Source organism: Sinohyriopsis cumingii, unplaced genomic scaffold (genome assembly GCF_028554795.1).
Source record: "Sinohyriopsis cumingii isolate HCF-2022 unplaced genomic scaffold, ASM2855479v2 utg002023l, whole genome shotgun sequence".
Classification (NCBI taxonomy): domain Eukaryota; kingdom Metazoa; phylum Mollusca; class Bivalvia; order Unionida; family Unionidae; genus Sinohyriopsis; species Sinohyriopsis cumingii.
In genome coordinates, this window is record NW_028316109.1 from 742,360 (window position 1) to 755,541 (window position 13,182).

Genomic DNA, 13,182 nt, shown 5'->3' on the forward strand with positions numbered 1-13,182 from the left:
CTGTTTTAAGCTACTAAAGAGAAGCTTCGAAAACCCTCGTTTATATATCTTGCGATTTGTTGTAATCAGCATTAAAGGTCAGAAATGTCGGATGCCAAACCCCTGGCTAATTCCAAATTAATCCCATCGTGATACTTTGAATGTCCTGCTTCACAAAGAACTACATCACTCCTTATATATTGTTGTGGGAATGACGATCGAAATTCAGTCTGTAACGATACATTACACTCAGTTAGATAATTGGTTTTTCGTTTATTGCTTGCAGGTAAGATCGTAGATAATCTTTCAGTAATAGCAATTATGGCATCACAGTCTTGGGTTTAAGAACACTAGGGCACACAGAGTGGTGCATGATTCTAACCTAATTGTATTAACGACATATACGACTGATGTGCCTATCTGCACTTGAAAACACAGTGGAAAGTACATCGATCATATATCACCGTTCCCTTTAACAAAGAAATTCGGCACTCATTTTCTAATCTTTGTCAGTCTTTCATGTTGCGTGCGAATAATTGAAAGTAAGTATTTTTTGTCTTCCAAACTGATATAATATGTATTTGTTGGTGTTTTACTGTAACAATATGGGTTAATCAATGATATACGCATGGGTTAGCTTTTACGTAGATTAAACGTTTCTACTGTGGCATTATGATTCAATTCTGATCAAACCTGTAAACCTTAAGTACTGTATAATAGGTTTGCCAGTTACAATGATAAACTAGGTCAGCAGACATTGCCGTAACCGTCTACTTTGACCATCAGAGTACAATAAAAGTATAATCAGAATGTGTTTTTGACATATGTCATCCAGATCTTGTATTCATCGGCGAATGTGTTGTTATTCTTTCGGATTAACATATGCTTTTAGTTAATGTTATACAATTATTGACCACCAAAAAGATATGCATCAATGAACTTGCAACAATTTGTATGGAAAACAATAATTAAACTGCAAGGTAAATGAATACTTCTTTAAACAAGCTATTTATTCACCTGGTTAATTTTAAGCATACGTAAAGAATGAAAGAACTGGATGAAATATGTTTGCTTTCAACCTTACGGATTATTGGAATCCATTTTTCAGACAGGCCATGAAAGTAAAATAGTTGATGAAACCAGACCCGTTCGAGCCCCGTAATAAAAAAGTTACATAATTTTAGGAGATTTGCAGTATCGTTTGTAGACGTTTGATAGGTTTCACTGATATAAAAAAGAGAGGCATAATTAACATACCGTTCTAGTTAAGTATGTTACATAAAACTCTTAACCATTGGAATTTGGTATTTTAGTCATACATTAAAATGTTACGAAATGTTAAAGAAACATTAAGCCAATTAAATGTTTCACGAAGACCACAATGACCACAATGATTGACAGGTCATTAGGAAGAACAGCATATCACACATATTGTAAAGGCCCACGGAACATAATAATTGTAGAAACCGATCGGTTTTCTTGCAAATTCTTTTTAATTCATCTTAAAAATGAGGAAAACAAGTTTTCATATATCATTGACATTAAAAATAAATATTTCAATATATATGATTTCATAAGGCAGCGACAAATGTGTTGCGTGTAGAAGCATATAATTTTTTATCAATGTATCTTTAAATCTTCAAAAGGACGTCAAATGCAATCGTAAAGCATTGGTGTACGCATGATGACTTTACCACACCAGAACTGGCTCTTGAACGAAAAGCGAGAAATAAAGTGGAATGATTATTGTTTTTGATGATATATGCACAGTTTCATTTGAAATGTTAAAACTATTTATTGATTGGTTATTGAATAAACATAGTACTGTAATAATGTATGGCGATCATGCTCAACCAGTGCCGTTTGTTGGATTGTTTATTATTATGAAGAAATAACCAATAATCATATCGCACTTAGAAATTAATCCGACTACAGCCCAATACAATTCATTGAAAATAATGCGTGAAATAATTATGGAAACTGCTTTCAGCAATTTTTAGAATGTATGGACACAAACTGAGTTGATAGTTGCAAGTACAAAGATAGCTCGTGATAACACTTCAACAACAATAATTTCAGATAGATAAATACAAGTTTTAAAACATACATTCTGATATACGACGACATAATGTCGACGTTGATATACCAGGATCGTCAGAGAAACAAAACGTTGCAATAAAAAATGTTGTTTTAATTACGTGAATGGTGTGTTACCCATGGCCAAAATCTCCATGGACGCTATGAAACGCAATGACCATTTTTTCATCATAAGGAATAATTATTTCCCGACGCAAATGTTTGGATCGTCAATGATCGTATCGAATGATCAAACTTAGTTTATCTCGCAGTGTCTCGAGTCAGAAGAATATCTCATCTGCAGGTAATAGTCATTGACTTCACAGAAAATACTGGTGATAGCGATGTTATTGACAAAGGATGATTAAGAACAGGCTCCAAATAACAATAGACCTTTCTTTGTAGATCTTATCAAGCCATTAGCCAAGGATTCACAGAAAAATTGGTTTATATAGAATTGAATGCATTAATTAATTTTACGTCTGAAATATGTCCTTTTTCTAAATCTTTACTTTTATAAGCTACATCATGAACGTGATATTCTTTAACATTCGCGTTTAAGGGATATTCGCCAGGTTTTGCTTTGTCTTGCTCAACAATCCGAATATTAGGTCGGGTTCAAGGACGCAATATTTATTTCCGGGAAGATTTTTTGTTCTCCTGGATATTTAACTAATGGAGTTCCTGGTAATTTTCCTAATGTAGCAGCGATATCACCACCAATTTGCATTGACTTGTCAAGCGAGATACATGTATATTTACTTGCACAAGGTTTAGCACATTTACCTCTAAGGGAACGAGTTTTATTTTTTTTTTTTTTTTGGTTATAACTGTTGCTAATTCATGCATGCGCCTGGTTGCTCGGCATCGAAAGCAATATATATCTATATTTTTTTTAAATATTTTTTATAAAACTGACGTCATTGATTTAATAGCGACACGAAAACAAGAGCCAGTAAACATATATCAGCATTAGCGAATTATATTGGAATGATAATAATAGGTCCATCTGGGTCTGGTAAAATGCAAATATTATATTATTTGTTATTGAGATTGCTCAAGTGAAATAAGTTATATTTTGTAGTAACGTCTGTAGTTTGTCAGCGGAGTTACATGTGCTTAAAGCATTTAGTGAACATGCAGAATGTTTAAATGATGATGGCGATGGCATTATTAATTTTATAATATTAAGGAGGAACCGTCCGTAGACGACCTTGATGGGTTTTTAATAATCTCGTAGTAGTCGACGACGTAATGATTGACAAACAAACAAATCCAGCACGAATATTTTCTCGCGGCAGACATAGAAACACTGATGTTATATATGTTACCCAGCGATACTCACACATACCAAAAATGACCATAGATAATTGTACTATTTTAGTTGTGTTTAACGAAGATGATAAACATACTCTAAGAAATATTCATCAAACCTGGTGTGGATTATATATGGATATGATTCAGTTTTGTTCTAACTTCTTTTCGGGAGCGGAGGGTACCACGCATGGATTTATAACAATACATTTACACATCCCACTATCACGATATTGTATTAGTCTTGATAAAATATTTGGTTTATAAAAGACGGATGTAATTATATCAGCAGAGAAGGTGCGACCTCAACAAAACGTCCGGCGTTTAAACGAAAACACATCCACATGTAGAAAAACACGAACGACAAAACTAATGGAACAAAACAAACTAACCCAATTAGAGAAAATCTCAGCAAGTTAGAGGCTTCGGTGTGGCGTGATTGAAAATATTTTTACATATTCTTAGGAAGCTTTATTGTTTCAAAAATGACTTTGTAGCGAAAGGTCTGTTCATCCTCTCTGCTGTTGAAATTAAACAGTTAAATTTGAGGAATTGTCTGGATTGGAACAAATAGGTCATTCACATGAAACTCGTATTATGACAGCTCAATTTCCTATTTCCATTGTAATTAATAACTGTATAGCACTTCTAAAAACTTTATAGCGCTTTAAGGGCTGATTAAAATTCGCCTATATTTTTCCTGTCCAGCACACACTTATGGACCGCAAAGGGTACCTCGATTTTAATTCATATATTCAAACCGTTCATAAAAGAAGATGGAACAGGAAATTATGGTTTACTTCCAAGTAGGTTCTAAATAGTAAAGATATAATGGAGAATGAAAATAATTATATTACGCGATCCCTAGATAATATAATGTTGTTCTACTGCTAATAAACAAAGAAAACTGACTTAAGTGCAATTGCAGGGATTAAAATAAAAGATGTTTTCTCTAACTGATAGACTACATATCCTTTCATGCATCAATCTGCTGTATTTTGTTGCTGTCATGTTAACTTTCAAGGAAAAATTAAGATGTGGATTTGGCCTTTTTTATTGATGTTTGGCATTTTCATTTGTAAAGATTCTGTATTTAAAATAAACAATTAGAATAACTGTATTGTACAATTGAGGTGAATAACGTAACAAACAGCAATTGCGCGTATTGTATGGACATGCATGTTTATGCTCGATATTATCTGCAGTGTCCAGGAAACTATGACTTAAATCTTGATTTGGTATTTATTTAAATTGGAAGATAATCAAACACAATTTGGAACACAATATAGTTCAAACGATTCTTAATCAGCCTTATAAGTAACTGATTCTGTGTAATTATGTGAAATGTACAGTACAACCAGTTCTTTTCAATTCTATTTTTCCTGGTGATGCCATGTTAGATGTGAAAATTGTAAATTCTTTATGAAAACTATCAACAACACTATTCAACTGAAGAAGCCTCGTAATCAAAGATCGGAAAATGTATTCTTTAATTGTACCGAATGGTTTGGATTTTAATGACGCTCGTATATGTTCATTTAACTGTGTCATCTAAGATTTTAACCAGTTGAAGAAGCAGTTTTGTTTAAGAACAAATTCCTTTTTCTAGCCGTGTGTGAGATTCACATTTTCGAATGTGATATCACAAAACCATGAAGATTAAAAAAAACAGCTTCAAATTGTCTATCTCATAATTAGGACGTGGATGCCAAATGCAGCTAATTTGGGCTGGCCCAGGCAGGTGTTGGGCCTGTGACCTTTCTTTATTTTTTCAGGCTGACGTATGAAAGCAAACGCATCTGACATTGAAAATAAATTCAACAATATGTTAGTTGTATGATTATCTTTAATAAGCCAGCCTTTTCATAAATGTACATGACTACAAAATGTTTGTATTCCTACAATCGTCATGTATGGATTGAAATTATTATATGTGTACTTAATTGTTTTCAGGAAACATTACCAGGTCATCACCAACAACTGTGATTTTAAGGGAAAACATGCATTTAGACACTGCTATGATGAACCAGAAACAGCAGATAAACACTACTGACGTATCTAGTCATATTAAACACACAGATATATATATATATATTGATATCTACATTTATCTAAGATGAATGAAATATTTTAATGTAATTTTGCATGAAGAATAAATTACAAAATTTCATGTACCATTATTGTCTTTATTCCTTTGTAAATTTCCTCTTTGAAAACTGGTCAAGCAGCTGTCTTGAGAGACTTCGTTATGTTACCTGAAGGGGTTGACTTTAAAGAGATTTTTTTTTTGCCACTAGCTTTAGGTATATGTGATAATATTTTGATTGGCACATAACACATTTGCCAATTTGTATGACTTCTAGATTATGTCCAAATTGTATCTACCATTTCATAATTTCGTTTATATAAATTATTTAAACAGTTGTCCTCCACTTATGCTGTCAGCGCTTCTGCACCAGGAAAGTAGCCATGAAGAGATTGGTAGACTTTACAAAGGGAACTATATTTGTGACCAATATCTTTGTGTAGTAAGAAAGCCACAAATATCTTTTAAGAATTTAGTATCTTTCTTTAAAAGTAGCTTTTAATAGTTGCATTAATAATTCATTGATTCTTTCTGTCTTAAAATCATCGTTGTTGAAACGCGCATAGGACAACCATTCATAAACGTCAATTAAATATCGATATAAACAGTTATTCCATTTACTGAGTTTACCTAGTTCAGCGTAATATGAGCAATTTCTGTTACGAAATATATTTTTGAGTCTTCTCAACAACACATTTGTCTGCAAGAACCCTTGAACTCTACCAATTGTCATCAAGTTGAACAACATCTACTTTTTGTTCTGAAGTACTAATTCTCCATTTTTGTAATAATATGTTAAAATTGTGTAATGATTTATTCCTACGTTGCTAATTGTTCAGGACTGCAACTTAATTCTGCAGGCATTACTTTTGTAGAGTCGACAAAATGAGTTGTATTTAACATAATTTATCCTTGTACTGATTCTTGACTTTTTGGTCTTCGTCCATTGCTGTTATATTCAAGGTTATTTGTCTATGTTATTCGACAAATTCTATTTTAGCCCTTGCTGACTATGTTATGATGTACAAAATTACATCCAGTCGTAATTATCAAAGAATAGCAACTACACCACTATGTGGAACTCAAAACTCTATATCATCATTGTTGATCCCATTTCCTGTAAACCTCGGTGTTAGTGCTATAGTATTAACCTTATATTACATGTACCTTATTCTTTCATATTTTGCACGAATGTGCTGTCCGCTGTTAACATTAAAGAGTGGCTTTTACTGAGGGGTACGTTTGAACACAAACTCGTCAGTGTCAAGGGCCGCAAAGTGTGGGTGGCTGCGGGTAGGGGTAGTGGGCGGCATCCAAAAGGAGTCCCACTAATTTTACCTGTAGAGACTATTTTATCTTCATAAAATATAGCTTAGATTTTAAAAGTAAGATGAATATGTATAATTTTCTCGATTTGGTTATTGTTTTTCTGTAATTGCTTAGCTGCTATATATTTCCATGAAAATTAGTTGTACCTTATGTTAATTTTGTTTGATGTCTGTAACTCAGAAACTGTTGTGATCTATTGACTTGGTAAATTGATAAACAGTTTGATGTCATAAAATTAAGAGGTATCTTTTAAAAATATATTGCTCCTATAAGCTGTTTTTCCATTTTCGTCATTGGGAACAAAGTGATGTCGGGTGATGGAACGGAGACAGTTCTCAACTGGTATTAAAAAGCAAACTCATCTAGCCAATGGTGACCATCCAGTCAATCGTCAAAGAAAAACAAACAGTTTGGTAAATTCCAAACACATCAAAGCATTGTTGGTCGTATGTACTGTACAATTTAGGTATTAATGATATAATATTGAACTTAGTGGCTTGTTAGTCCATCAAGCCGATGAGGACTTCTTTATTCATTCATTGTGGAAGCTGGAACGAATAGTTTGTGTATGCATAGGTGACTAATGAGACCGATGTGCGCCCTGAATAATTTGTGACATTGTGTTGGTCTTGGGGTTATTGACTAGGGATTTCTGGCCTGCCTCCTTTATTATAATACGGTAATCCTCCTTGCCTGCATTTGCACACTGCAGCATCTGTACGGCTGCAGGAGTGGCAAACAAACTTGTCCAGGGCATTCTACTACCACCTCTGCTCCCAGGTGTCATAGGTAATGGCAAAGTTGTTCAGTGATATATTCAGCGTGTCTTTCTATTGTTCTCTCTGGCCTCCCTTGCTGTGTTGCCCTTGTTTAAGCCTGCCAGTGGTCTGCCACTCGAGCTACATGTACATTTTGTGGCACATATACTTTAGCAAACACTTATTTCATTAGTCTATTTTCATATGTAATTTTACAACTTTCGTTTGTTTTGAATGAAGCAATTTCCATAATTTGTTGGGAAACCATAAATTAATTTTGCTTGTGCAATGTATTTTCTGAGAGAGATGTCGGTCTCCTTTTAAATCATTCATGAATTACATGTCAGAAAATGAACTCCAACTGACATTTTGTTTTCAAAATTATAAAAATGTGTATCTGCGATAAAACTCTTTAATCCAATGCCTCATGAACACAATCCTTCCACTGCACACGAGCGATCCATTCTTTCGGTGCAATGTTTCAGCTTTCCCATACCATCATACATTATCGCCTGATTAGGAAACTGCAAGAATTAAAGCCATATTTGTATTCAAATCTGCACAGGTCATGCTTTGTTTCCTTGATGATATTGATTTAAATCCAACGTTTTGACCTGGAAACGTTTATGTTGATCTAGAGCAATGGGAAGGTATATAAAAGATGATATATAAGTCGCAATTGGAGCTGCGAAACCTAATTGTAATTCATTTTGAAAAAAAGAAAGAATTTGGATTTCAAACTTTGTTAAATGCTGCACAATTAAATGTACAAACGAGCTAAAAAGCCTCGAGTATAAAATGCAATGGAATAACAAAGGTAAAGAAAACTTTCAAAATTAGAAGAGGGTCGACAGTGGTCAACATAACGATAATTTAACATAAATGTAATACAATGATAAAAAGTTCAATTGAGTTATTACATAAAGACGCAGATTGTTATATGTACTGAAAGCAAATCTCAAACCAGGAAAGTGACATAATATCCTACCATATACCATAACGACCAAACTATATAAATCATGGAAGTATTATTAATTACGTAATTCAACTTTGACGATGTCATGTTGTATTCATTATTTTATTATCTCATATTGAAAGTCAAAAGATGTTACTGGTCAACCACAAACACTATATGGGATATAAATCGAAAACATTTATGTAGATTACAAACTATTATGAAGACGAGGTAAAAAAAGACCATTATAAATGTAACATTTGTTTGGGAGAGATAACGTCCTCACTGACTAATGTTTGATCACTTATGCTCTACTACATCAAATACAACATTTATGCAAGGACACAAAGTAATTATGTGAGCAACTGCATACTAAAAAGGCATCTGCTACACGTTTAATTTAGTATGTATACTTTTCAGGATATTATCAATTGCATTATATTTAGTTGACCTTGTAAAGAACATTTCAATACCATGAAATAAACAAGAACTCAATATAGATAGGTGGAAATTAAGATTAAAAAGAACATTAGTGAAGAATTGAACTTCCAATCGAGTAAAGGTTTCATCTTCCTTTCCAGTTTTAAAAGAGTTTTAATCCTAGAATATATTAATAATTATATAATTTATGTCTAAATTATTGTTTCTAAATCTGACAATGATATATAAATTTCAGACGCTCGAGCATTTACAAAGATTTAATTTGCCTTCTACATTTGTTAATACTCCATATTCAAATTGGTTCCAGTTTTCACTGTGAAATGGAGCTACCGTTTCTGTCAAATAGCAAGGCTTGACTTAATGTGAATCCAAAGTTTATTTTCTAATTGTTAATTATGTATAAGTTTCATATTTAATTGTGTTAAAATATCTAAAATTATGTAGTTTCTCAAACATAGATGATGATGAACCTAAATTGAAATATAAATGGATAACACCTTAATTGTTTGGAATCAGAGTATTCGCATCCCTCCAAAAGGTCCTTATATATAAATTATTAAAATATACCTAAGAAAATATTAAACAGTTAAAAGCAGATACATTACAAAACTATCAATTAATGATAAATTTATAATTGTGGTTGTAGAAACGAAATCAAGCTTAGAATATCAAAGTGAAATAATCCAGAAAGCATGCTTGTCTAATAAAATACAAAAGTTTTAAAATCAGTCGGACGTTTATCCATATCAACACTGTGCAAGTATTACATTACAATGGAATGAAGAACGAAAAGAAAATGAAAAAATGATAAAGGTTAAAATATTATAACGAAGCCAATCGTCTACTCTTTTATTCTAGCATTGAACATTATGTGAATGTAAGGTGTACTATATGAAGTGTTCTTAATGGCACAATAAATAAGTTAAGTTCATGTGAATAAGTACTGATTAAATAACATAATTTATCCCAGTTTATAAAGCAAGTGGATAAAGAGCAAATAAGTTGGAAGGGTACATCCGATTGAGCAAAGGAAAAAAAAATCGCATATCTACACTGAATGAAATGCAATTAATGAACACGAACAATCGAGTGCTTTACTAGCTAATCATATGTTATACACCTCATAAGCACAAACTTATTAAAGCACGGAAAATATTAGTTGTAGTGAATTGATTATCAGCAATGATAGAAAGACGTTACGTCATGGATGCAAGGATCCGATGGTCATCAACCAAGTAAGAGAAATAAACCAGACCATCCAATGTTTTAAAATCAGGAACTAATGTTACACGTCTCTGTTAAAAACGTGAAACTTTTCAAGGAATGTAAAGTATTGTGAATCAAACCATAAACGGTCCTAAATCTTTTTGTATATGTTGATATCGATATCATAATATATATATATATATATATATATATATATATATATATATATATATATATATATATATATATATATGCATATATACACACATATTTATTGTATCTTGCCATAGGAGAACCTCCGCTACAAAACGATAAGCAATACAAGTATGCCAACCCTTGTCATCCCAACTGATTTTATATCTTTTCTATTAATCAGTTTTGTGGGCTAAGATTGCCTTTGCGCATTCGCGTACTTTTGATAGTGTGCATCTTTCGTTCGTGAACACATGTGCCAAATTAGATCATCTGTTAAAATATTGTAATTTTCTGATGTTTCGTCCACGTAGAGTGAGATAATGACTATTGTATAGAATTGTGTAGGTATAGGGAATGTCACACAACCAATCATTCTTATAACGCAAAGATTTGTATAAAGTATTAAAGAATTCCATTCCTTTGGACAGGCAACTGTGATAGTATACTTGACCTATACGAGTTTTCAGATCACTAACTGTAATTTATTAATCTAAAATAATCCCCCACATATATCTGCTTTAAGTTCAAGGTTTAATATTTCTCGTGGATGTATATAAGGGCACCCACTGTCCAATTAATTCGTTCTACTGTATGGCGCGATATTGGCAATAATGATCAAGAATTTGCTGACTTCACTTCGCTTGTGAATATTTAGGAATTTAGGAAAGGGTAGTCCATATATATTTAACGCGCGCGGGTGGCTGACGAGCCCAATATGTAATAGGCACGTCCGTCCTCAGAGTCTGCATGGAAATATATGGCTTGTGGTGGGTGCTGTCGATGGTTACTGGTTATGTCTTCGCATTCGTTTTTCTCTAAACGTTTGTCCCTCTGTTTGTTCAAAAGTGGCAGTGGCCTAGTGAAATTGTCATCGCCAGCTTTCACGATCAGCAGATTGTGATGTCCATTAGTGGTGATCGATGCTACAGGTGGTGAAGGACTTTTTCAAGGAGCCTTTATATCCATTTCGTTGTGTCCCTCTATCACGGCAGCAAGTTGACAGCTCAACATACAGAGCAATCTGTTGCAGGCGATTATCTCCCATTCTGTACAGGTGCTCTTCCCAGCTTATCTGTATATTGATTTGCGTGGCCTCAACACATGTGATCCCTGATTGTTTGAAGACTTCCGTGTTTGTGATGAAGTCACTCCAGTGAAAGCCGCGACTGTAGGATATCCAAAATTCTGCCCCATGTAGGTGGATGATCAGTACGGCTGTTCTGTAGACGCTTTACTCCATTTAGGCTATGGTTGTACCAAACCCGTCTATACACGCTGTTTGTCTTCGTCAGTCTGTTGTATGTTCTGTCGATCGTGGCATCACAGGATATTAAAGAGTCCAGGTGAACTGCTGAACTAAATTCAGCAAGTCAATGATGATGATTGGTAGCCGGAACTATTACTTGGGAGCAGGCTGGTAAAGTACGTCAGTTTTCGTAAGGCTGACCTAAAGTACAAAGAGCTGGCGAGCTTCTGCAAACCAGGATGTTACGCTCTTTAAGGCGCATACAGTGTGAGCAGCAAGCTCCGTATCATCTGCAGAGAGACGTTCTCTAATCAGATGTTCAAAGATCTTGGTGCAGGCCTGAGTCGACTTACGTTGACGAGGTTGACAGCAATGCGAAATCTGATGTACATTCCACCTACGTCATCGAGGACTACATGTTTATATTCCTTTGAAATTTTACTTTTTTGCATTATTGTGTCCCTTCTGCCAGTTTAGGGCTTACCACCTTGCAACTCTCTAACCACATGTCAGCAAATCTCACAAAATAAGCTTTGTAATATTACATCTCCGTTGGTCAAGTAGAATCACACATTTTGCATAAACTGTAATGGAGCTACTCCCATATATAGGACACATAAATGGTCCACATCAGAAGAAGCATTTACTGCGCAGTATGTCCATATGGCTCAAAGGCCATAGTACGACAATAAATCTGAAATCAGATATTTTGCCCATACATCTGAAAGTCAATATTGAGTCCATAGTGTGATATGTGAATATCCATACTGTTGCCATATGTCAAAATGTATAATCTGTGTGAAGAAAATTAAGTTCCCCATTGGATGGTTAAGTCAAGTTGGTTCTTCTATGGTGTTGGAGCATGGTATATCGTAAGGTAACAGTAGTAACAACGATGCACTCAAATAGTTTTATGTCTGCTTATAGCTATATTATCATTCTTATTGATTTTGTTCTTGTCGTACAATCAAGTATTCTAACATAATGTATGTTGTGTTGATATATTACTGGAGAGAAAACAATTGTTTGCATTTGTATGTGGAAATGCAACATACTCATTGGACTATACTAGTAATGTTTGGAACAATTGTGAATTATATAAAGGAGTTCACAGTCATACAAGTTTAACACGTGATACTGTTGGCAGACCTATGCATTCATGGATTTGAAATTTATATGGAATATTCCTTCCTCTGGACATTATTCAAACGTTTGTCAGAAATATTTTTCATTCAGTTCATAATACTGTAGTTTCCTCTTACAATTACATATTTTGCGTTAACTTTAATAATTTCGTTATATGTTAAGTTTTAGAACACTTGTTGGTTTCGTTTCCTTTTGTTACCTGATTTATGGCCAAAGTCTTAGATCATACACCAAACAGTTTTATAGCTATAATAGCACTGTGTATCTGTCATTTGGTTTTGATACTTTGTTACTTTATTTTCATATTTACTAAAACCATAAAAGCATCCTTGAGTATTCTACTCTTGCAATATTTAAGTAATGCTTTGTACATCTTTGACAAAATAATCTTATATTTGAGATAATTGCCTTTTAAGCATATTTCATGTTAAAAACAGTATTTCGCGTACAC